This window comes from Podarcis tiliguerta (assembly GCF_965153285.1).
Source record: "Podarcis tiliguerta genome assembly, chromosome: 7".
NCBI classification, from domain to species: domain Eukaryota; kingdom Metazoa; phylum Chordata; class Lepidosauria; order Squamata; family Lacertidae; genus Podarcis; species Podarcis tiliguerta.
Genome location: NC_139540.1, coordinates 11677757 through 11703715, shown reverse-complemented (window position 1 = coordinate 11703715; position 25959 = coordinate 11677757). Strand labels below are relative to the sequence as shown.

The following is a 25959-nucleotide window of genomic DNA, read 5'->3' as shown; positions in this document are numbered from 1 at the left end:
GCTGGGAGGGCGTTCCACAGCTACAGAGTTCTGTAGCTTTCAAGCTGCACAGCTCTGTCAAGTTAGAATGGTGATATATAACTTCAAACATACGACAATTATCACTAAGTTTTTCCAGTTCTAAATAATTAACTGATTAGTATTTACTCCTACTGGAAACAACATGGCAGTGACTGCGTGCAAACTTAATTTGCGCAAACCTGCTTGACTTGCATAATGCATTCCTTAAAATATGCATATTTTTAGCACAAAATTCCAAGGCGCTGGCTGCATGACATTGAAAGGTCCAGGAAATTAGACAAGCAGGTCAATCTGAATACTGAAATAAAAAGGACTAATTGCCGAGCATCTAAGGGGAACAGGATTTGGTAACATCCTCTCTTAGCATGCCACAACTCTGAGCTGCAGGCTAAGAAGAGATTCTTAACACGGATAAGATTAGCAACAGGCAACATCCTAAACTGAGCAGCTAACTGCTTCTCTTTATATATCCAAGCATGCTACTTATGAAAGCAATGCATAGAAAGCAGTCTTGCAAAGTGAGCTACTAGTGCTCTCCTTTTCCAGCAAGAGATCCGGATAAAAAAAAAATCATTTGGGGAGGCTGAAGCGGAATCTAATACCAAAGAGAATATAAAAACTCACAATTACTTCCAAACACACTAAAACATCATCTCCAGGCCAAACTGGATGTGATAGGGCAAGCCATGTGGATTTTTATACAATGCCTGCTCCACGCCTATACAAAAAGGGGGAGGGTGTACTCTTTACATAAAATGGAGGGCACAAGGGAGGGGAGGGAAATAAACTTTTAAGTCATTTTTCGCTTCCTCAACTCAGTACTGGAAATGGGCTGGAGAAAATGAGCTTAAAAAGCAGCAGAGTGCAATAGGAGATGGCAATGGAGGTTTGTTCTCGCACCCAATGCTTCTTTCAGATAAAGAAAGCAGATTGAAACACACACAGAGAGACAATTTTAAAAGAAATTAAAACGGAGATGTTGTATGGCTGCCCTAGGCTCCTTCAGGAGGGAGAACAAGATAAACATCCATTAATAATAATAAGCAAATAGGGAAGATACATCACTATGGCCCTGTCACATCTGGTTTGATCCTTAGTGTGAGCATTATTTTATTATGCTGACTGGTAAGTACTGTAGTTGGATTAATGCCTGAAAATGTTATGAATCAGGGGCCACAGTAGTCAGTGGTGACACGGCTTTGGTTTTCCTTTTCACTACTGTGTCTTAAATCAAATCCAAAGAATGCACCACAATTATTTTATTTTAATGCCACCTTTCCTCCAAAGGTTCCCAAGTCTGCGCACATGGTTCTCCTCCTGTACATTCAAGTGCCTTCCATCAGCTTCGGATGGTGGCCCAGCTACACCCCTATCTGGGCAGGGATAGCCTAACTACTAGTGTCTATGCTCTGGTAACCTCAAGGTTAGATTACTGCAATGCGTTATACGTAGGGCTGCCTCTGAAGATGGTTCAGAAACTTCAGCTAGTACAGAATTCAGCGGCCAGGTTGCTCACTGGAGGTTGCTCACTTGGTTTAAGCATTTTACACCAATCCTGGTCCGACTGCACTGGCTACCAAATAGTTTCTGGGCCCAATTCTAAGTGCTGGCTTTGACCTATAAAGCCTTAAACGGCCCAGGACCACCTCTCTCCTTATGAACCTTCCCAGACCCCGAGATCATCTTCTGAGGCCCTTCTTCACGTGCTTCCTCCTCGAGAGGTCCGGAGGGTGGCAACTTGAGAAAGGGCCTTTTCTGCAGTGGCTCCCCGTCTGTGGAATGCTCTCCCCAGGGAAGTTCACCTAGCATCTTCATTACACACCGTGGCTCGCTTTGAAACAGCAAAGCGGGTGTAAGCGGCTCCTGTCAGCGAGCCGAGCCAGGGAAGAGGGAGAGAAGCAGAGCAGGGTTCGCTGCTTTAAAACAACCCCGTGCTCTCTGTCCCTGCCTGCAGATTTTTGCTGTCCGATTTTGGATTAGCCACTGTGTGTGTGTGTGTGTGTGTGTGTGTGTGTGTGTGTGCTTGAGCTATCGTTCTCCTCCTCCTGCTTCCCGTTCACTCTCCCAGCGCCCCTGCGCTCTCCTGCAACTTTAGGATTGACTGTGTGTGTGTGTGTGTGTCATCGTTCTCCTTCTCTTGCTTTCCATTCACTCTCCCAACGCCCCTGCACTCTCCTGCGACTTTAGGATTGATACTCTGTGGGGGGGGGGGATCGTTCTCCTTCTCTTGCTTCCCGTTCACTCCCCCAGCGCCCCTGAGACTTCCAGCGCCCTTGCGACTTTAGGCGACTTTAGCATGGATCCACATGGATCCTTAGGATTTTTGCATTGGGCTACCCCAAACTCACCGTCAGATCACATGTCTGTGGCCACAGCATGAACCACAAAAATCATACATCCACTGTTTCGTTTAGAATATTTTTTTCTTGTTTTCCTCCTCTAAAAACTACATGCGTGTTATGGTCTGGTGTGTGTTATAGAGCGAAAAATACGGTAATAATAGTTATAATAATCTTTACAGTCACACTTTGAAATAGGTTCACCAGAGAGTTAGTTACTGTCACCTAGAGAGCGTCATCGCTGAGTGGAGACTTAAAATTGTGTGTCTCTGGTCCCAGTCGGATACTACAACCATTATGCCATGCTGGTTCTAGAATTGCATTGCCTTTCTCTCCTCATGCTTCAAATTTTGGGTCACATTAGTTAATAACATCCGATTCTAGTCTACTGCTGTTTTGCCTCTGCTAAACTAAGGGGCATGCAACAGCTTGGCTCTGGAGAGGTCTACTCAAGCCATAACATACAACTCTATCAGCCACCATTCCACTAGAGCTCTTTGCGACAGTGAGGCCTCCTACAGGAGCCTTGCTGGGACCAAACCACTGTTTGCCTCCTCCCTTCCCAGAAGCTTCTCTGGCATTGAGCATTATGTAACAGCAGAAAAGACTGGACACCTGAAGATAACCTGTTTTCCTTTCCCTTTCCTATTCATAGAGCTGAGTTTAGCAATCTCCATATACAGTAACACCTCCAGTTGCGAACGGGATCCATTCCGGAGGTCCGGCCACATCCCGAGGAATTCGCAACCAGAGGACCGCTTCTGCGCATGGTGCAGCTTAGTGCTTTTGCACATGCGCATGGGGCGAAACCCAGAAAAATACTTCCGGATTTGCCACGTTTGCATCCCGAAGTTTACATATCCAGAGTAATACATAAGCAGAGGTACGACTATCTATTAATGCATATTGATAAAGGAGATCTTTTCATAGGATCATTTAGTTGGAAGGGGCCATGAGGATAATCTAATCCAACCCTCTGCTTTGGCAATGCAAAATCTTAGAGATACACTTTTATTCAGGAGACTGAGATTCTCTTTTCTAAAGTCAACGTAACCAGAGATGACATAAGAAACAGATTTTAGGAGATACTGAAATTAACTTCTACACACGTACAAGACTGGAAAGAACGTGACTGCCGTAATTATACATTTATTGTGAGCATGAAAAAATATTTTATGAATTTTCTTCCGAGTCATGTTTGCCATTCCTACCCCATCATTCAGCATTCTCTTTTGTACTGCTGACATCTAGTGGTCGATTTTAAGTATGCCAGCTCATGTTGCCCAAAGTAATACATAATTTAAGAGGTCAGGCTGCAAATAGAATAATACTTCTTAATGGTTCTCTCTGAAAAGCTGTCAAAAGTGAATGCGTTTTAGAAACTCTTCACAGTGAGGAGAAATTGATATCAACATGTTGTGCAATATTTATAATAATGAAAGCAGCGGGGGGGGGGGCACTCAAGGCAAAACTAAGCAGGGAAAAGGCTTATGGGTATACAAGCCAGAGCTTTCCAAATTGTGTATTGCAACATGTTATTGTGTCTGTTGCGGTGTGTAGGTGTGTCGCAGGAACATTGCCTGCACTCCTTCTGGGACTGGAAAGGGGCTAGTTTAACCCCCAGTTTGCAAGTACAGTGGTACCTCGGGTTACGAACTTAATTCGTTCCGGAGGTCCGTTCTTAACATGAAACCATTCTTAACCTGAGGTACCACTTTAGCTAATGGGGCCTCCCGCCGCCGCCATGCAATTTCTGTTCTCATCCCGAGGTAAAGTTCTTAACCCGAGGTACTACTTCCGGGTTAGCGGAATCTGTAACCTGCAGTGTTTGTAACCCGAGGTACCACTGTAAAACTGAATTACTCTGTCTCAAAATGATGCATGCCTAAAAAGTGTGTCACCAACATGAAAAGTTTGGAAAGCTCTGATCTAAACTGTATTTAAATAGACACTAAATATTACTATACTCCTAACCCATTTTTTCTGGGTCTCCCCAGGGTCTCCAATCCAGGTAACTGATTACACCCCACAGTCACTTAGCTTCAGCAATAACTGCAGCATCGGGATATTTATTGAACCCAGTATTTAGACTGCTTGTCTTATAAAGTATGTGACTGATGAACAGAATAATCCTATACACAACTAATGAAGGGTAAGACCTATTACATTGGGGTGGTCACTTTTGTTATTCAAAAGCACGTTACAGAAAAAGAAGAAAAGGACATGAAATAAATGAGAGCATTTTAGTATTCTTGTCTAGTATCTCAGGGGGGAAAAAACTTTCTTTCACTAGGGACATCCTATAAAGTTCTCTCATACCAGTTTATGGGTACTACCAAAACCAAGATGGTTTCTTAGGTGATAAACTTCATTAGAAAACTATAACAAAAAGCGGACACTTGCACACACAGATGACTGCAGCTCATGTGAAACTTGTATCAATATTTAGGAAGACAATATTTTTGTGCAGACCAAATATTAAGATGATACCTTCGAAGCACTAAAACGTGAACACCTTTGCCAATACTCCTGAAAAGGAGCAGGGCAGTGCTTATATCCTGCCTTTCTATCCAAAGGATTTCTGATGTGTGTTAGCATTATGCATAGCAGTGACTTGTGAACAACATACACAGTGATTTAGTTCCCTTAGGCCAGTCTTGGGACCTGGGGCCCTCCATGTTTGGGATGACAACTGTCACCAGCCCCCAGTTAGCATGGTCGGTCAATGGTCACAGATGTTGTAGCCCAACAACATTCGAAGGGCGCCCTGATGGAGAAGGCTGCCTTAGCCAAAACCTGGGTGCGACACACACACACACACAGAGAGAGAGAGAAAATGAAATTCTCACCTATAGCCAGTGCTTCTCTGTTTTTGTTCCCAATCTAAAAACATAAAAGAAGAACATGTGAAACCATCTCCAGTAAAATTTCACATCACAGTTCATGCATCTTCTCTCTCAACTTTGGGGGGGGGGGGGAATAGACCCATGCAAGCACCTCTAAAGAAAAAGGGAGAAGATCTGAAGAAACAGCACCTTGAAGGTTCCACAGAGCTGAAGAAGACACCTCCAGCGTCACCCTCCAGAAATAACCATCCAAGCAAGACCGGAACCACCACAAAGTAGTGGCACCTACCCTTAACTTCAACAGCCACTCCAGAAGGATACCATGGTCAATGGTATCAAAAGCCACTGAGAGGTCGAAGAGGCTACTACAATACTGAATTGTGCATTGAAGATCCTTAAGAGCTCTTAAAGAAAGCAAGTACAGTGGTGCCTCAGGTTAAGAACTTAATTCATTCCAGAGATCCGTTCTAAACCTGAAACTGCTCTTAACCTGAGGTAACCTAAACAGCCTCGGTCCAGTATACCTGAAGGAGCGTCTCCACCCCCATCGTTCTACCCGGACACTGAGGTCTAGCACCGAGGGCCTTCTGGCGGTTCCCTCACTGCGAGAAGCCAAGTTACAGGGAACCAGGCAGAGGGCCTTCTCGGTAGTGGCACCCTCCCTGTGGAACGCCCTCCCACCAGATGTCAAAGAGAACTACCAGACTTTTAGAAGACATCTGAAGGCAGCCCTGTTTAGGGAAGCTTTTAATGTTTGATGTATCACAGTATTTTAATATTCTTTTGGAAGCCACCCAGAGTGGCTGGGGAAACCCAGCCAGATGGGCGGGGTATAAATAATAAATTATTATTAATTATTATTATTATTATTATTACCACTTTAGCTAATGGGGCCTCCCGCTGCTGCTGCGCTGCCACCGTGCGTTTTCTGTTCTCATCCTGAAGCAAAGTTCTTAACCCGAGGTACTATTTGTGGGTTAGTGGAGTCTGTAACCTAAAGCGTCTGTAACCTGAAGCGCCTGTAACCTGAGGTACCACTGTAGTGTATTTAAGCCCCTGCTTAAATACCAGCCTATTTTCAGTAGTATCCACATCTCTTTATTTTAAAAAATTAAGGGGGAAAAATAGTTTGAAAGTATCAATATAACCAGTTCCTAATCAAACACTTCCCAGTGACTAAATGCTCCCGAGTAAAGAGCAGAGAACAACCTTAATGCCCCTGAACACTTTCTGATTATCTCTCTTACACACCAAATAAGCATAAGAAATGTGGGGCCTGGTAGCCAAATTCAGACCCCAGAGGATCAAAGTCCCAGGTCCCAAGGAGGTGAGGGCTTTGTGCATATGAAGTGCTTGATCGCACAGAAACAACCTATAGGCGATGGGCTCATTGACCCTGTCCCTTCCAAAATGAACTGCAACAGAGGCTCCAACGGAGTTCTCTCCTTACTATGCACTTCAGCTGCTCGCTCCTGGGTGGAATCCAAAACACATATGCAACAAGTGGGAGCAGCTGCAATGCATATGGCAAGAATTCTGCTAACGCCACAGTTGCTATTCAGATAGTGGGGTGTGTGTGTGTGTGTGTGTGTGTGTGTGTGTGAGAGAGAGAGAGAGAGAGAGAGAGAGAGAGAATATGTTAACAGGAGCCGCCTAACAGCACCTTGTGTGAGTCAGCAGGTGGAGCCAATGTTACCAAGCCTCCAAGTCCTCTTAATTGGAATCAGAGGCCCTATTACAAGTAATTTGTTGACTAAGGGACTGACATATCTGATGCTTCATCTTAGCTTGTGAGGTTTTAACATAAAATTCAGTATTACAAGGTAACAAATACCTTATCACAAGTAACTGAACATGCAAGGGGGGAAAAGACAACCTCACAGTTCATCACCCTTCAGTGATGTGGGCCCAATCAGAAACCCATCATTAGTCAGAAAAGCACCAACAATTTGGACATGTCAACTGTAAAGAATTGCCATCATTAGTATTTCTTGAGAACAGCCACTGTGAATGCTAAACCACAGAAGATGACCATGTTCTAACACATCATGTATTTCAGTGTTTTCTCATTTCATCTGTGGAAAGACTGGCAGGGGGCAGTTTTGCTGTGCCAGAAAACCCAAAGACTGCCCAGGTTTCCTTGGACAGCTACTGCTTTGCTTTCTGGGCAAAGAGACGGCTAATCCTGCACAAGCTGGGAGCTGGCCTGCTTACCTGAGCAGCTGAAACTTGAGAGTAAAAAACCAACCTCCCAAATCACCAGGAAATATGTTTGGAAACTGTAACATTTGGAGGAATGAGTGTGCCCATTCTTCATCACACTTGACAAACAGGTCTACAAAAATCCCTAGCCCATAAGAATATGACTAGTCTGCATGCCCAAACAAACCTATGTTGGTAATCTGTGGCATTACCAATAGCCTGGGGAAAAAAAGAAAGTGTATTCTTCCATTTTTTCAAGAGCTTTCTTGCTCAGCTGCTCAAAGGGAATCTTAACTTGCCACAGGCAAGGCTACTTGCCACAGTTTGGCTATTTTACAAAATGGTCTTTGGGCTGTATCACGATTCCAGAGGGTGGTCTGAAAGCTCACCAGTAGGTAATCTGTTTCACAGAAACCAGTTTGTCATTACATCCGAACAGAGCAAACCATGGTTTGTATCTACTGTCAAAACAGGATTGCTAAATTAATAGTCCATCCTCTCACCAAGGAACCCTGGAAATAAAGTGTTGTATCCAACATTAGTCATTCCGCTAGCACAATACTTCTATTCATGCTACAGAACACCCCCCTTCTCTCCTTCAACATATCCTAAAAATCTAGTCTTAAGAACCCCCTGGAGAAGATTTTGGGGGCATGCAGGGAGACAAGAGGAAAGTCCTCTTGCATATGCAGAAGTCCGCACATACAGCTTCTGATACAACTTTATCACCAACCTTAATTTCCCAGAATTCTTTGTAAGAATCCCTGCTTCTTAAATTGGCATGAAGGCAGATATACCTTTAAATTCTAGGCATAAGATATATCATGCTTTTTTCCCTTTTAGGAAACAGTAATCCAGCCCCCACATAGAAGGAATGGTTGCAAGTAAGGTAGCAAGCTTATGTGTAGCTTTGAACAGTAAAAATCAAAGTCTCTCACAAAGAGTGGGAAAAAGATATTTATAGGCAAGAACATCTAACAAACGCTTACCAGGTGACAATATTGTCTTGAAACTTCTGTAGACTCTCACTCCGTAAAAGGCAGGCGTAGCAGCTTATCTGTGAAACCTGAAAAGATGAAAGAATAGAACATATGAAAAGCTAGACAACCCAGCCTAAAACATACTGGTATTTGTCACTCAGAGAAGTAAGTATAACCAATTCCAGGTGACCAAATCTAATAAAATATTGAAATATATGGGTGACATAAAGCATTGTCAGACCTCTTGCACAACAGATTTCCCCTTCCCAAAATCTGTTTTGCAGTGTTAGGGAACCCTCCACAGCAGATGGGGTCCCAGGGAGATTGAGAGGAGAAGTCTTAATGTGATGTTGGATATCCCAAATTTAAATAGATACACAAACACAGAGTACAATTCCCACAACCAGCGGAGATTAAACACACCATGTGCTAGTTTATCTGTTTTATGATCAGGAAAAAATGAGTAATTAAAATATGTTGCTCTACTGTACCCATAATGGGCCCATCCATATTAGATCATAGTTTCTCTACTCTGGTTTTTAAAAAGTAAGGCCAGGGAGTTCCTTAACATATTATAAAAATCATGGCCATCAGTTTATTTATTCAAAAAGCAGTGTGCAAATGAGAGAGAAAAGGGCACAAAACATCAAAAGGTAACAGAGTAACAGGAGAAATTAACTACCTACTATTTGATTCATGAGGACAGCCCACCTGTCCCAAGATTACTTAACTTGCTTACAACACAAGGATGGCCAAGTACAGATACATGAGCCAGGCATGACCTAGAAAAGCATTTAATTCAGCCTCTGGAGGCCGAGCAAATCTGGAGTTGTAGACGAAGTCTGAATATAGTTTAATTTGTATAGGACCAGAGGTGGGGGATCAAGCTGTAAGATATAAAAAAGATTAAATTGGGGACACTCCTCTTTGAATTTTGTAAGTAGTGCCCAAGCACCCATGCACCATCCTTTGCAGTTCCTACAAGAAGATGGCACCAATCTTATAAGAAAGCCTGGAAGTCAGGTTGCATGGTTTCTATGTTAGTCTCTTACAGCAAAGCAACAAAGGGTGATAACCAACTAAGTCACAGAGTAGGCCCATTCATTTCAATGGGTCAAGTCAACTGATGCCAATAGATCTTACATACTGCCAGTATGACTAACATTGTATATCAGTACAGTTATACCTTTGGTTAAATATGCTTCAGGTTGAGCATTTTCGAGTTACGCTCCGCGGAAACCCAGAAGTAACAGAACACGTTACTTCCGGGTTTCGCCGCTCGTGCATGCGCAGACGCTCAAAATGACGTCAAGCACATGTGCAGAAGCGGCAAATCGCGACCCGCGCCCTCACAGACGTGGGTTGCGTTCGCTTCAGGATGCGAACAGGGCTTCGGAACAGATCCCGTTCGCATCCAGAGGTACCACTGGATATACATTGTATATCACTGTATATCAGTAAAGAGTCTTGAGGCACCTTAAAAAGTATAGTCCACAAAAGCTTCTCCCATAATCAGTAAATTTTTATGCTACTTTAGTAATGCTTGGCTTGAAAGAAACAAACAGGTACCAGTCAAACCAAAATCAACACAGGTAGAATGTACATTGCCATGTGTAGCAGTCCTGTAATCACATCAGCCAGTTATTAACAGAGATTTCTGGGGTTACCCCAAGGGAAAACAGCAACTACATCAACTGGAACTTAATTACCCTTTTCGCCAACGGAACTAAAGTTTGAACCCGTCTGCTAAAGATTCAGCAGCAGACTTTTGATATCAGCTGACTCTGGTCAGAGGTGGGTCTGATCTCTGCACAGTTTCTAGGATGGACTTCCTAGCCCCAACTCAATCCTATACTGAAATTCAACAACCAAAGCCCCGCACCCCATCACCACAATTGGAAAACTCAGTTTCCATAGGTTGTGGGGTTTTTTTTAAAGTATCCCAAGAACAACAATAAAGCCAACTAAAACAGTATCTGCAGTACGTTAAAATAGTCATAAAGCAAATTCTAGATCATAAGCAGTTCAGAAAAAGTCTTCATCATTTATTGCCCAAAGGCCTCCCTGGGCAAATGGGTCTTATTTAGCTGCCCAAAAGGCCATGACTGAGGTACACACCACTTGAAGTTATTCTGCAGCCCCAGAGTCACAATCAAGAAATCCCTGTTCCTCATTAAAGATGAATAATGCAAAATAAAGGGGTGGGAGGCCATCAGAGCCTTGATACAGACATTCAAACTAGCACTACTTTGAATGTCTGAAATGAACAAGGAAGTGAACTGTATTTTCGCCCTCTATCCCAGGAAACCACAGAATAACTGCTTAGTGACTCCATCAAGCATGTTGACATTTCAGATCTGACGTCTACTGACATTCTGTTCTCCTGCATGAAGAGCTTTGTATAAACTGACAATTTGCATTGTCTTGCACCGAGGGAACATGATCCTTCCACAGAAGGATATCACATTACCAATTTTCTATATTTATTTCTCTGTAATCAACCTGGGAATGCTTGAAAAGCAGATTTCTTTTAGAGGCATGGGCACTGGGCACAAGAGATGCCAAGGCCCTTCCCATCCCAAATCATTATGTCTTGAAGGAGAGGAGGAGGAGGTTGGTCTGTCCCAGTACTACATCATCATCATCATCATCATCATCATTATTATTATTATTATTATTATTATTAATTAAATTTCTATACCGCCATTCAGCTGAGGTTATCACAGGGAAGTAGCTCTCCTCCTGCTTTCAGTACAGAAAATGGTGCTAATCCATCACCTGCCGGGCCCTCTTCTTCCTCTCTAAATCATCTTTTTTTTTTGGCCAACCCTTTTTCTTTTAATGGAGTTGGCCCGGTAGTTGGCTCCGTAGAAACAGCACAGAGACACAAACACAGAGAAGGAGAGAAGCAAGAAGGGAGACATAGAAATGAGGGAGACACGGACACACACACACACAGAGAGAGAGAGAGAGAGAGGAGAAGGGAGGAAAGAATGAACTGTAAAACATTATGGATTTAGATTATTATGAAAAGAGAAGAAGATAGTAAAGTGATGGAGTTAATTTTATTAGAAAGAAGATATTGGAGAACTGTTACAAGGTGATTCAATGAAACTCAGTTGGGGGGATTTGAAGAAGTCAGTGAACAATGAAAATTAAAGGGGGTCTTAGAAGTAATATGTGTTTATATTTTTGTTTCTTTTTTAGTATTGTAATGTCTTTTTCTTTGTGTGTTTTGTATGTTATATCTGTTATAAATGTGGAAAATCAATAAAAAAATTTGAAGGAAAAAAAGAAAGGAGAAGGGAGGAAAGAGGTTTAAACAACAGGGAAAGATTTTTTTTTAAACAACAGGGCAGCAACATGGGGCTTTTGGTAGGCAAGGTGGGAAGGGCTTTCTGGTCTTGAGGGGGCCCTGGTGGGGTTTGGGTCTCTCAGGAGGAGCTGGGGTATCAGGAGGCACCCATGGGAGGGCCCTGCCAGCAGAGAGAGGCCAAAGAGAACGAAGGGGGAAAGATGCTCCTAGCAAGAAATTCAGACTAGCATCTCTCTCAGCCACCAACCAGCCTGGTGCCTGCATTTAAAACCAGGAGCTTGTGGGTGTCTGTATTGCAACATGTTATTGTGTCTGTTGCGGTGTGTAGGTGTGTCGCAGGAACATTGCCTGCACTCCTTCTGGGACTGGAAAGGGGCTAGTTTAACCCCCAGTTTGCAAGTACAGTGGTACCTCGGGTTACGAACTTAATTCGTTCCGGAGGTCCGTTCTTAACATGAAACCATTCTTAACCTGAGGTACCACTTTAGCTAATGGGGCCTCCCGCCGCCGCCATGCAATTTCTGTTCTCATCCCGAGGTAAAGTTCTTAACCCGAGGTACTACTTCCGGGTTAGCGGAATCTGTAACCTGCAGTGTTTGTAACCCGAGGTACCACTGTAAAACTGAATTACTCTGTCTCAAAATGATGCATGCCTAAAAAGTGTGTCACCAACATGAAAAGTTTGGAAAGCTCTGATCTAAACTGTATTTAAATAGACACTAAATATTACTATACTCCTAACCCATTTTTTCTGGGTCTCCCCAGGGTCTCCAATCCAGGTAACTGATTACACCCCACAGTCACTTAGCTTCAGCAATAACTGCAGCATCGGGATATTTATTGAACCCAGTATTTAGACTGCTTGTCTTATAAAGTATGTGACTGATGAACAGAATAATCCTATACACAACTAATGAAGGGTAAGACCTATTACATTGGGGTGGTCACTTTTGTTATTCAAAAGCACGTTACAGAAAAAGAAGAAAAGGACATGAAATAAATGAGAGCATTTTAGTATTCTTGTCTAGTATCTCAGGGGGGAAAAAACTTTCTTTCACTAGGGACATCCTATAAAGTTCTCTCATACCAGTTTATGGGTACTACCAAAACCAAGATGGTTTCTTAGGTGATAAACTTCATTAGAAAACTATAACAAAAAGCGGACACTTGCACACACAGATGACTGCAGCTCATGTGAAACTTGTATCAATATTTAGGAAGACAATATTTTTGTGCAGACCAAATATTAAGATGATACCTTCGAAGCACTAAAACGTGAACACCTTTGCCAATACTCCTGAAAAGGAGCAGGGCAGTGCTTATATCCTGCCTTTCTATCCAAAGGATTTCTGATGTGTGTTAGCATTATGCATAGCAGTGACTTGTGAACAACATACACAGTGATTTAGTTCCCTTAGGCCAGTCTTGGGACCTGGGGCCCTCCATGTTTGGGATGACAACTGTCACCAGCCCCCAGTTAGCATGGTCGGTCAATGGTCACAGATGTTGTAGCCCAACAACATTCGAAGGGCGCCCTGATGGAGAAGGCTGCCTTAGCCAAAACCTGGGTGCGACACACACACACACACAGAGAGAGAGAGAAAATGAAATTCTCACCTATAGCCAGTGCTTCTCTGTTTTTGTTCCCAATCTAAAAACATAAAAGAAGAACATGTGAAACCATCTCCAGTAAAATTTCACATCACAGTTCATGCATCTTCTCTCTCAACTTTGGGGGGGGGGGGGGAATAGACCCATGCAAGCACCTCTAAAGAAAAAGGGAGAAGATCTGAAGAAACAGCACCTTGAAGGTTCCACAGAGCTGAAGAAGACACCTCCAGCGTCACCCTCCAGAAATAACCATCCAAGCAAGACCGGAACCACCACAAAGTAGTGGCACCTACCCTTAACTTCAACAGCCACTCCAGAAGGATACCATGGTCAATGGTATCAAAAGCCACTGAGAGGTCGAAGAGGCTACTACAATACTGAATTGTGCATTGAAGATCCTTAAGAGCTCTTAAAGAAAGCAAGTACAGTGGTGCCTCAGGTTAAGAACTTAATTCATTCCAGAGATCCGTTCTAAACCTGAAACTGCTCTTAACCTGAGGTAACCTAAACAGCCTCGGTCCAGTATACCTGAAGGAGCGTCTCCACCCCCATCGTTCTACCCGGACACTGAGGTCTAGCACCGAGGGCCTTCTGGCGGTTCCCTCACTGCGAGAAGCCAAGTTACAGGGAACCAGGCAGAGGGCCTTCTCGGTAGTGGCACCCTCCCTGTGGAACGCCCTCCCACCAGATGTCAAAGAGAACTACCAGACTTTTAGAAGACATCTGAAGGCAGCCCTGTTTAGGGAAGCTTTTAATGTTTGATGTATCACAGTATTTTAATATTCTTTTGGAAGCCACCCAGAGTGGCTGGGGAAACCCAGCCAGATGGGCGGGGTATAAATAATAAATTATTATTAATTATTATTATTATTATTATTACCACTTTAGCTAATGGGGCCTCCCGCTGCTGCTGCGCTGCCACCGTGCGTTTTCTGTTCTCATCCTGAAGCAAAGTTCTTAACCCGAGGTACTATTTGTGGGTTAGTGGAGTCTGTAACCTAAAGCGTCTGTAACCTGAAGCGCCTGTAACCTGAGGTACCACTGTAGTGTATTTAAGCCCCTGCTTAAATACCAGCCTATTTTCAGTAGTATCCACATCTCTTTATTTTAAAAAATTAAGGGGGAAAAATAGTTTGAAAGTATCAATATAACCAGTTCCTAATCAAACACTTCCCAGTGACTAAATGCTCCCGAGTAAAGAGCAGAGAACAACCTTAATGCCCCTGAACACTTTCTGATTATCTCTCTTACACACCAAATAAGCATAAGAAATGTGGGGCCTGGTAGCCAAATTCAGACCCCAGAGGATCAAAGTCCCAGGTCCCAAGGAGGTGAGGGCTTTGTGCATATGAAGTGCTTGATCGCACAGAAACAACCTATAGGCGATGGGCTCATTGACCCTGTCCCTTCCAAAATGAACTGCAACAGAGGCTCCAACGGAGTTCTCTCCTTACTATGCACTTCAGCTGCTCGCTCCTGGGTGGAATCCAAAACACATATGCAACAAGTGGGAGCAGCTGCAATGCATATGGCAAGAATTCTGCTAACGCCACAGTTGCTATTCAGATAGTGGGGTGTGTGTGTGTGTGTGTGTGTGTGTGTGTGTGAGAGAGAGAGAGAGAGAGAGAGAGAGAGAGAATATGTTAACAGGAGCCGCCTAACAGCACCTTGTGTGAGTCAGCAGGTGGAGCCAATGTTACCAAGCCTCCAAGTCCTCTTAATTGGAATCAGAGGCCCTATTACAAGTAATTTGTTGACTAAGGGACTGACATATCTGATGCTTCATCTTAGCTTGTGAGGTTTTAACATAAAATTCAGTATTACAAGGTAACAAATACCTTATCACAAGTAACTGAACATGCAAGGGGGGAAAAGACAACCTCACAGTTCATCACCCTTCAGTGATGTGGGCCCAATCAGAAACCCATCATTAGTCAGAAAAGCACCAACAATTTGGACATGTCAACTGTAAAGAATTGCCATCATTAGTATTTCTTGAGAACAGCCACTGTGAATGCTAAACCACAGAAGATGACCATGTTCTAACACATCATGTATTTCAGTGTTTTCTCATTTCATCTGTGGAAAGACTGGCAGGGGGCAGTTTTGCTGTGCCAGAAAACCCAAAGACTGCCCAGGTTTCCTTGGACAGCTACTGCTTTGCTTTCTGGGCAAAGAGACGGCTAATCCTGCACAAGCTGGGAGCTGGCCTGCTTACCTGAGCAGCTGAAACTTGAGAGTAAAAAACCAACCTCCCAAATCACCAGGAAATATGTTTGGAAACTGTAACATTTGGAGGAATGAGTGTGCCCATTCTTCATCACACTTGACAAACAGGTCTACAAAAATCCCTAGCCCATAAGAATATGACTAGTCTGCATGCCCAAACAAACCTATGTTGGTAATCTGTGGCATTACCAATAGCCTGGGGAAAAAAAGAAAGTGTATTCTTCCATTTTTTCAAGAGCTTTCTTGCTCAGCTGCTCAAAGGGAATCTTAACTTGCCACAGGCAAGGCTACTTGCCACAGTTTGGCTATTTTACAAAATGGTCTTTGGGCTGTATCACGATTCCAGAGGGTGGTCTGAAAGCTCACCAGTAGGTAATCTGTTTCACAGAAACCAGTTTGTCATTACATCCGAACAGAGCAAACCATGGTTTGTATCTACTGTCAAAACAGGATTGCTAAATTAATAGTCCATCCTCTCACCAAGGAACCCTGGAAATAAAGTGTTGTATCCAACATTAGTCATTCCGCTAGCACAATACTTCTATTCATGCTACAGAACACCCCCCTTCTCTCCTTCAACATATCCTAAAAATCTAGTCTTAAGAACCCCCTGGAGAAGATTTTGGGGGCATGCAGGGAGACAAGAGGAAAGTCCTCTTGCATATGCAGAAGTCCGCACATACAGCTTCTGATACAACTTTATCACCAACCTTAATTTCCCAGAATTCTTTGTAAGAATCCCTGCTTCTTAAATTGGCATGAAGGCAGATATACCTTTAAATTCTAGGCATAAGATATATCATGCTTTTTTCCCTTTTAGGAAACAGTAATCCAGCCCCCACATAGAAGGAATGGTTGCAAGTAAGGTAGCAAGCTTATGTGTAGCTTTGAACAGTAAAAATCAAAGTCTCTCACAAAGAGTGGGAAAAAGATATTTATAGGCAAGAACATCTAACAAACGCTTACCAGGTGACAATATTGTCTTGAAACTTCTGTAGACTCTCACTCCGTAAAAGGCAGGCGTAGCAGCTTATCTGTGAAACCTGAAAAGATGAAAGAATAGAACATATGAAAAGCTAGACAACCCAGCCTAAAACATACTGGTATTTGTCACTCAGAGAAGTAAGTATAACCAATTCCAGGTGACCAAATCTAATAAAATATTGAAATATATGGGTGACATAAAGCATTGTCAGACCTCTTGCACAACAGATTTCCCCTTCCCAAAATCTGTTTTGCAGTGTTAGGGAACCCTCCACAGCAGATGGGGTCCCAGGGAGATTGAGAGGAGAAGTCTTAATGTGATGTTGGATATCCCAAATTTAAATAGATACACAAACACAGAGTACAATTCCCACAACCAGCGGAGATTAAACACACCATGTGCTAGTTTATCTGTTTTATGATCAGGAAAAAATGAGTAATTAAAATATGTTGCTCTACTGTACCCATAATGGGCCCATCCATATTAGATCATAGTTTCTCTACTCTGGTTTTTAAAAAGTAAGGCCAGGGAGTTCCTTAACATATTATAAAAATCATGGCCATCAGTTTATTTATTCAAAAAGCAGTGTGCAAATGAGAGAGAAAAGGGCACAAAACATCAAAAGGTAACAGAGTAACAGGAGAAATTAACTACCTACTATTTGATTCATGAGGACAGCCCACCTGTCCCAAGATTACTTAACTTGCTTACAACACAAGGATGGCCAAGTACAGATACATGAGCCAGGCATGACCTAGAAAAGCATTTAATTCAGCCTCTGGAGGCCGAGCAAATCTGGAGTTGTAGACGAAGTCTGAATATAGTTTAATTTGTATAGGACCAGAGGTGGGGGATCAAGCTGTAAGATATAAAAAAGATTAAATTGGGGACACTCCTCTTTGAATTTTGTAAGTAGTGCCCAAGCACCCATGCACCATCCTTTGCAGTTCCTACAAGAAGATGGCACCAATCTTATAAGAAAGCCTGGAAGTCAGGTTGCATGGTTTCTATGTTAGTCTCTTACAGCAAAGCAACAAAGGGTGATAACCAACTAAGTCACAGAGTAGGCCCATTCATTTCAATGGGTCAAGTCAACTGATGCCAATAGATCTTACATACTGCCAGTATGACTAACATTGTATATCAGTACAGTTATACCTTTGGTTAAATATGCTTCAGGTTGAGCATTTTCGAGTTACGCTCCGCGGAAACCCAGAAGTAACAGAACACGTTACTTCCGGGTTTCGCCGCTCGTGCATGCGCAGACGCTCAAAATGACGTCAAGCACATGTGCAGAAGCGGCAAATCGCGACCCGCGCCCTCACAGACGTGGGTTGCGTTCGCTTCAGGATGCGAACAGGGCTTCGGAACAGATCCCGTTCGCATCCAGAGGTACCACTGGATATACATTGTATATCACTGTATATCAGTAAAGAGTCTTGAGGCACCTTAAAAAGTATAGTCCACAAAAGCTTCTCCCATAATCAGTAAATTTTTATGCTACTTTAGTAATGCTTGGCTTGAAAGAAACAAACAGGTACCAGTCAAACCAAAATCAACACAGGTAGAATGTACATTGCCATGTGTAGCAGTCCTGTAATCACATCAGCCAGTTATTAACAGAGATTTCTGGGGTTACCCCAAGGGAAAACAGCAACTACATCAACTGGAACTTAATTACCCTTTTCGCCAACGGAACTAAAGTTTGAACCCGTCTGCTAAAGATTCAGCAGCAGACTTTTGATATCAGCTGACTCTGGTCAGAGGTGGGTCTGATCTCTGCACAGTTTCTAGGATGGACTTCCTAGCCCCAACTCAATCCTATACTGAAATTCAACAACCAAAGCCCCGCACCCCATCACCACAATTGGAAAACTCAGTTTCCATAGGTTGTGGGGTTTTTTTTAAAGTATCCCAAGAACAACAATAAAGCCAACTAAAACAGTATCTGCAGTACGTTAAAATAGTCATAAAGCAAATTCTAGATCATAAGCAGTTCAGAAAAAGTCTTCATCATTTATTGCCCAAAGGCCTCCCTGGGCAAATGGGTCTTATTTAGCTGCCCAAAAGGCCATGACTGAGGTACACACCACTTGAAGTTATTCTGCAGCCCCAGAGTCACAATCAAGAAATCCCTGTTCCTCATTAAAGATGAATAATGCAAAATAAAGGGGTGGGAGGCCATCAGAGCCTTGATACAGACATTCAAACTAGCACTACTTTGAATGTCTGAAATGAACAAGGAAGTGAACTGTATTTTCGCCCTCTATCCCAGGAAACCACAGAATAACTGCTTAGTGACTCCATCAAGCATGTTGACATTTCAGATCTGACGTCTACTGACATTCTGTTCTCCTGCATGAAGAGCTTTGTATAAACTGACAATTTGCATTGTCTTGCACCGAGGGAACATGATCCTTCCACAGAAGGATATCACATTACCAATTTTCTATATTTATTTCTCTGTAATCAACCTGGGAATGCTTGAAAAGCAGATTTCTTTTAGAGGCATGGGCACTGGGCACAAGAGATGCCAAGGCCCTTCCCATCCCAAATCATTATGTCTTGAAGGAGAGGAGGAGGAGGTTGGTCTGTCCCAGTACTACATCATCATCATCATCATCATCATCATTATTATTATTATTATTATTATTATTAATTAAATTTCTATACCGCCATTCAGCTGAGGTTATCACAGGGAAGTAGCTCTCCTCCTGCTTTCAGTACAGAAAATGGTGCTAATCCATCACCTGCCGGGCCCTCTTCTTCCTCTCTAAATCATCTTTTTTTTTTGGCCAACCCTTTTTCTTTTAATGGAGTTGGCCCGGTAGTTGGCTCCGTAGAAACAGCACAGAGACACAAACACAGAGAAGGAGAGAAGCAAGAAGGGAGACATAGAAATGAGGGAGACACGGACACACACACACACAGAGAGAGAGAGAGAGAGAGGAGAAGGGAGGAAAGAATGAACTGTAAAACATTATGGATTTAGATTATTATGAAAAGAGAAGAAGATAGTAAAGTGATGGAGTTAATTTTATTAGAAAGAAGATATTGGAGAACTGTTACAAGGTGATTCAATGAAACTCAGTTGGGGGGATTTGAAGAAGTCAGTGAACAATGAAAATTAAAGGGGGTCTTAGAAGTAATATGTGTTTATATTTTTGTTTCTTTTTTAGTATTGTAATGTCTTTTTCTTTGTGTGTTTTGTATGTTATATCTGTTATAAATGTGGAAAATCAATAAAAAAATTTGAAGGAAAAAAAGAAAGGAGAAGGGAGGAAAGAGGTTTAAACAACAGGGAAAGATTTTTTTTTAAACAACAGGGCAGCAACATGGGGCTTTTGGTAGGCAAGGTGGGAAGGGCTTTCTGGTCTTGAGGGGGCCCTGGTGGGGTTTGGGTCTCTCAGGAGGAGCTGGGGTATCAGGAGGCACCCATGGGAGGGCCCTGCCAGCAGAGAGAGGCCAAAGAGAACGAAGGGGGAAAGATGCTCCTAGCAAGAAATTCAGACTAGCATCTCTCTCAGCCACCAACCAGCCTGGTGCCTGCATTTAAAACCAGGAGCTTGTGGGTGTCTGTATTACTTAGGAAAGTTCCCAGATAGATTGCTTTCTTCAGCATCTGCTCTTGTGGTTCACTGACCCCTACAAGGGGAGAGCTGAGAGGCGGCAGGAATCGCGAGAGAAGCAGTGGCTGGCTTCATGGTTTTCCCCACATCGTGATTTTCAACATAGTGCGCGTGGACATCGTGATTCGCAACAAATCATATTGATACACCACCCAGCCCTACACTGGAGAAAAGGCCCGTTATTGTGTAGTCACCCTCTGGACCTCTCATGAAAGGGGCGCATGAAGAAGGGCCTCAGATGATGATCACAGGGTCAGTTCATATGGGGAGTGGCGGTCCTTGAGATTTTAGTTTCATGCCTTAGCTTCAAAACATTACAACACTGCCTGGGCAATGGCTATTTCCCAGCAGGCTCCTCCCACAACACATTACTAACATCATGATGTGCTTTTGTAGATGGCTGCAAAAATAGGAAGAAAAAAACCCCCTCACATTAATCAGTTTTCTCATCAAACTTGAAATGTGTGGCAGTTTCAAAGATGGCTTGGTGCAACATGCGCTTTCTGAAAATTGATTTTGTTGCCAGCTGTCTGGAAACTCCATACAAGATGGAATGTCCTAGGAGAGCACTGCACAGGTATGTTAGCAATGAATGCATTTTAAATCAAAGAACAATCAACACCACAGAAACTCACTGGCTCACAAATCATTTTTCTTTAGCACCCCATTACGGAGACGAGATTTTTCCCTAACTAGTAAATTCGCCTAACCGCTTTGCAGATCAGCAAAATGGTCTATAGTCACACTTGATGTCATTCTATTACTTGAAGTTAAGCAAGATTGGTCTTGTACGTTACCTGGATGGAAAACTAACCAGGAACCATATGTTGACAACTCTTGAGTTCCTTGGAATAAGATTGATGCAAATGACCAGGAGCCCACAAATATTGATTGACCTCTGTAGTCAATCATTATTCGTAGCTGGTCACAAGTCTGCCCCCTTCCAAATTCTCCAGCACACATAAAGGACTTGGGGGAGGGGAGAGGTCAGTTTCCCATTCTACGCACACTCTAATAATGCCTTCAAAGAGTTGAGCACAAGAACTCAATTAATTCACACCAAATTTTGAAGGCAATTAGAATCAGATACTGTGAGTGGGTGTTGCTGTCATAAAAACCCCCCAGAAAAGCTTGGATGCCAAATGAAAAGGGGACACACACACCCACCCCAGACGCCACTCCATCACAAGAACACAAGAGAAGATCTGCTGGATTAGCTAGCCCAAAGGCCCATCTGGTTCAGAATCCTGTTTTCACAGTGGCCAATGCGATGTCTATGGGAAGCCCCAAGGCAGGATCTAAATGCAACAGTGTTCTCCCCTTTTGCGATTCCCAGCAGCTAGTATTAAAAAGTTTTCTTCCTCTTTGTATGCATGAGATCACGAAGGGTGAGGTGTCACTCTCCCACTTAGTACAAAATAGAAGATTGCTCCCGTAGAATTGTGCCTGACAAATTAGGCACGGGGAGGCATCTTGTCATAATGGAATCAAGTTGATGGCTGCCAGAAGAAGTTAATGATCACCAACAGCAGCCACATTTGCAGAAATCCATACTACTGCAAGAAATAACTCACTTTCAGAAGGACACAAAGATAAAACTTTTTTTTGTACACAGATGAGTACTTTAAAGGAACCTAAAAAAATTAGAGGAAGTAGCAAGGAAAGTAAATGAAACCACTGCAGTGGATTATGTGCAAGACTTGCTGTATTGCTTAACTGCAAACCAGTTCAATTGCTCTTTGGCACACCTGCAAAATGTAAGAGCTCTTTCCTATAGTCTGAATACTGAGTCAGCATCAGAACTTTAAAGGAGCACTAAAAATGCTTTCCAAGTAGAATTTGGTCTTGGACAACTCAAGCAAGAAATATTAAGATAGGAAAATGAGAGGCCTCTCAATCAAAGTAAACCCTGTCATATTTAGAAAACCACAGATGCTGCCCTGGGAAAGTTGATGAAGGATGTGTTAAGACTCACAGCTTCGTGCATGATCAACTACAGAAGAAAAGAATCACACAAGGAAATGGTATGGGGACTTTGTTTACACAACCCTTATTTTCCACCTCACATCCATTTATCTTTCAATTTTCAAAGTTAAAATATACTAGCCATCACAAACAAAAATATACATTTTACGTAATAATGTTTGAGTCCCCCTGACTGGCTGACCCACAGAGGTATCAAAATTGTCAGGACACCCTTCATAAGGGAGGAAAAAACTGAGATTTGTAGTATGTGTAATCCAAGACATCCCATTTCCTAAAAATGAAACACGTTTTTTTCTAGCAAACTGCTGCCTGCCTTATAATAGCTACCAACTCTCCTCAAAGAGCAAGCCTGGCCACACATGCGGTGGAATGCAAGGGTGTGGAGTTTTCCCTTTATACAGCCATCGATGAGAGATGGAAATTTTGGAGGCAGGCAGGAAGAATACACAGAGTAAATGCAGCCTTATATTCTGCAACCACATTCCTGAATGCCACTGCAAATACTCTACCTCCTCCCTAGCTTGTTCCAATTTTAGACTAACACTCTCACTGAAAGTGCATCCCGCCCCCAATACCTTCTACTGTAAGCTTTGTTTGATCAGGTTTCCATTTTGCTGCAAAGTAACAATGGTGTACTAAGATTCCTTTCCCACTTTTGAATATAACAGTCAATATTTCAACAATTCTATATTTCTACCAATTAATAGCACACTGATAAAAAGTAATGGAAACCCACTTTATATTTTTATTGCCACTGACTGGTTGTGCCTGAAACTACAAACCCCTGGTACTTGTCACCCAGTGTGTCTGGCATGCAGTTTTCTCCAAATCCAGGCTCATGGTTTAGTATCACCAAACCTTGGTAATTGCTTGTGGTTTGCTTGGAGATTCTTGGTTTGGATGACATGACAAGCCACACAAACCAGATGCTGGCAAATCCTAGGCTAAGACAAGGAAACAGATAGCTCAACAGAATATGACAAGCTTCAACAGCCAATATATTCTATGTCGGGCCTGGAAGACAAGGTTTGGTGCACCTAATGAGCCAGCCCCATATCTCAGAACAGCAGTATTTAAATTTCCATGCATGCATTCATATGTGCACAGAAATCTCTGCGGTTTCCTCTTCTGACTAGAATGCCTTGTGCTGCATCAAATGCCCTTCTGGCAGGTCTCTAACTTTGAGATGCTGGCTTTTGAGAGACACAAAGGCTGTGGTAGGAAGTGGCATAGTGTGCAGCTATCTGGATCCCAGATGGCTTCATGTGATTGGTTTAAGCTACCTACTATTGATGGACAGCAGGCAACAGACATATTCCTCTTACTAAACTATTGCTTTGTAGATTTGCTTCCAGGGGCCATCGCTAGGTAAAAAGCCAGCTATGGAGAAAGGCAAGCAATAGTCTGTGGTGCACTCAGGTAAATAATAACAGCAATGAGATGAAATCACAGTATGAAAAATAATAATATAATCCGTCATGATACTGGACTAATAATGATCATAGGACAGGGCCTCGTGATTTCATTCTATCCAAGACCCACAAGAGAACATCATAAATATGGTGAGCAATGGAAAATTATATAGAAATACCAGTATGAATCACAAACTGAGATGGATCTTGAAATGTTAAGAACACACTATCCTTTCTTTCTCTCATGCACATACATTGCCTCCAGTCAACTGTGAAAAGCTAAGCATAGCAAAACCATGCTGTTCTACGTAGTAGAAAACTAGTCGGCATGGAAAAAGATACTACCCTTCAGCGTCAGCATATCCCAGCATTTTTAAGAGTGCACTCACCATACATACAGTCTCACAGTTCATTAAACAACAGCAACTGCAGCTTGCACTTTGTTTGACCGCATCTCTGGATAATAGGTTCTTTGGTGACAAGTCCACATGCTTAAGAACCAAAACATGCAAACAACAACACAAAACAAAGGACTCAAAGAGCAATGAAAAGTGAAGCCCAAGGCTAATTTGCTTAGGATTACAGGTAAGCATTATCATTCCAAAATTCCCCATTTCATTTATATATTGAAAGGCATTTATAAACAACTTAATATTTTAAAAAATATCTAAACAGCATATGAAAAAAACAAGCAGTAACATTAAAACAAATAGAAACCTAAAAACAGCAGCACAGTAATATAAAAGTGTGGGAAAGAATATAAAAGCAAATAAAAATTCAGAAAACTCAAGCAAATAAAGCAAGGACCAACCACAAGGGTCAAGGGACAGCCTGAGGGAAAAGACACATCTTTACAATATATACAATGACTCTTGGGGTCCCTTCCAACTCTAAGATTCTATGATCCAAAGCGTTTGATGGTTGCCGCTTCATGTAAATTTTGAGACGAAAGCACACATGTGCACGTTTCTAAACTTCATGTTGCACAGAGGATTAAAAGTAGGATGCTACAAATACTAACGGATCAAGCACAAAGAGGAAATAAAACTCCACTTAACTAGTTTGCAACCGTTACAATGTACAAATCAAGATTCCAAGATCTCCCAGGCTCTGCCTCGTGTGTTGTATTGAGGCTAACCTTTCTAGAATAAGAACACCCTGAAAGTGTGTTCTTATCAGTTACAAGCTAGGCCAGTCACACAACTGAAAGAACCAAGTTGGCTACAAGAGCAGCTCGTAAGGTATTTTCAATATGGCTTGCAGGGCTGGGAAAGGTTACCTACCGCTGCACTAAACAACCATCTTGAACACTGCTGGCAAGTGAAAGATTTTGGTCCTGTAAGCAACAAGCTATGTTCAGAAGCAACTGCACACCGCAATAGGCTTGTCACAAGTTCTGCCTGCATTCAGTTAATGTTTCCTTCCTTCTACTGGGTTGAGTCACATCCTCCAGTTTGTTTCCCTTTTTTAAAAGAAACTAGGCTATGTTAAGAGGCAAGGGCTGCAATTCTGCATACATTTATATGGGAGATGGCCGCTTCCTCGCTGCTTCATGTATGTTACCACAACTATCAATGCACTATCCCAAAAGACAAGACTCGTATTATTATCATCCCTGTAATCGAGAAATCTTGATTTCATGACTGAAATTTGAACTGCACCTTCCGGCACACAGCTCATGCTCTTTATCAGTGTCCTACAACGGGTTTCCAGACTGCCGCTAACTATTGTTGCCCCAGGCATGCTAAAAAAAACTCCCAGGAGAGAAAAAGCCCATTCCTGATTCAGTGGGTTTAACTAAATGTTGCCCTGACCACTGGCCATGCTTTCTGGGACTGAGGGGAGTTGCAGTACAAAACATCAGACGGGCACCAGGTTGGGAAAGGCTGGCATAGGAGAACATGACTAGAAGCTTACAGCGGAGGATAAAGTTTCTACACATATCCCAAAAGAGTCCCCCATTGAACATTGGAGCCTTCTGTAATGTCTTCCTGCATTGCTAAGAAGTGCAGTGGGGGTGGGGAGACAGTCACAGCTACAATTTTAACTTAAGTTACCACACAGCTTTGCACAGAAATGTAAATTATGATAATCAGGATTACCCAGCATTAGAGAAAACACAGCATCGACACAAATGATCATTTTAAAGGACTTTGCAACAGTATTTTTTAAGCCAAACTGGTTTTTTATTAGTGTGCTTTGTATGAGGAAGTGAGAATTGTGTGCTCATTTCTTCAAACAAATCCTATTTTTAAGGGCTATACTCAGACACTCTTCTATGAAGTGCTATATTAAATGTTCCATTTTTAGAAGAGTATAATTGGGAAGCAAACCGGCATTCTGATCATATTCATCTTTGTACTTCCCGTTAAAGAAAGAACGGGGGAATTTTGTTCATACAAG

General features: G+C 42.5%; 1 protein-coding gene across 4 annotated transcripts in view; it reads right to left on the bottom strand.

The window, feature by feature from the left end:
• The window catches only part of CYRIB (CYFIP related Rac1 interactor B), a 56136-nt gene that overhangs the window by 15804 nt on the left and 14373 nt on the right, over positions 1-25959 (bottom strand). For 3 of the 4 annotated variants that reach the window (XM_083450687.1, XM_083450688.1, XM_083450689.1), the window contains exons 2-3: positions 8398-8474; positions 5210-5243 (exon numbers count right to left, since the gene is read on the bottom strand). The gene's annotated coding sequence lies outside the window, so the exon portion shown is untranslated. Of the gene's footprint in view, positions 1-5209; positions 5244-8397; positions 8475-24839; positions 24916-25959 lie in introns of those variants that run through there. The other variant, XM_083450690.1, reaches the window with a different exon arrangement.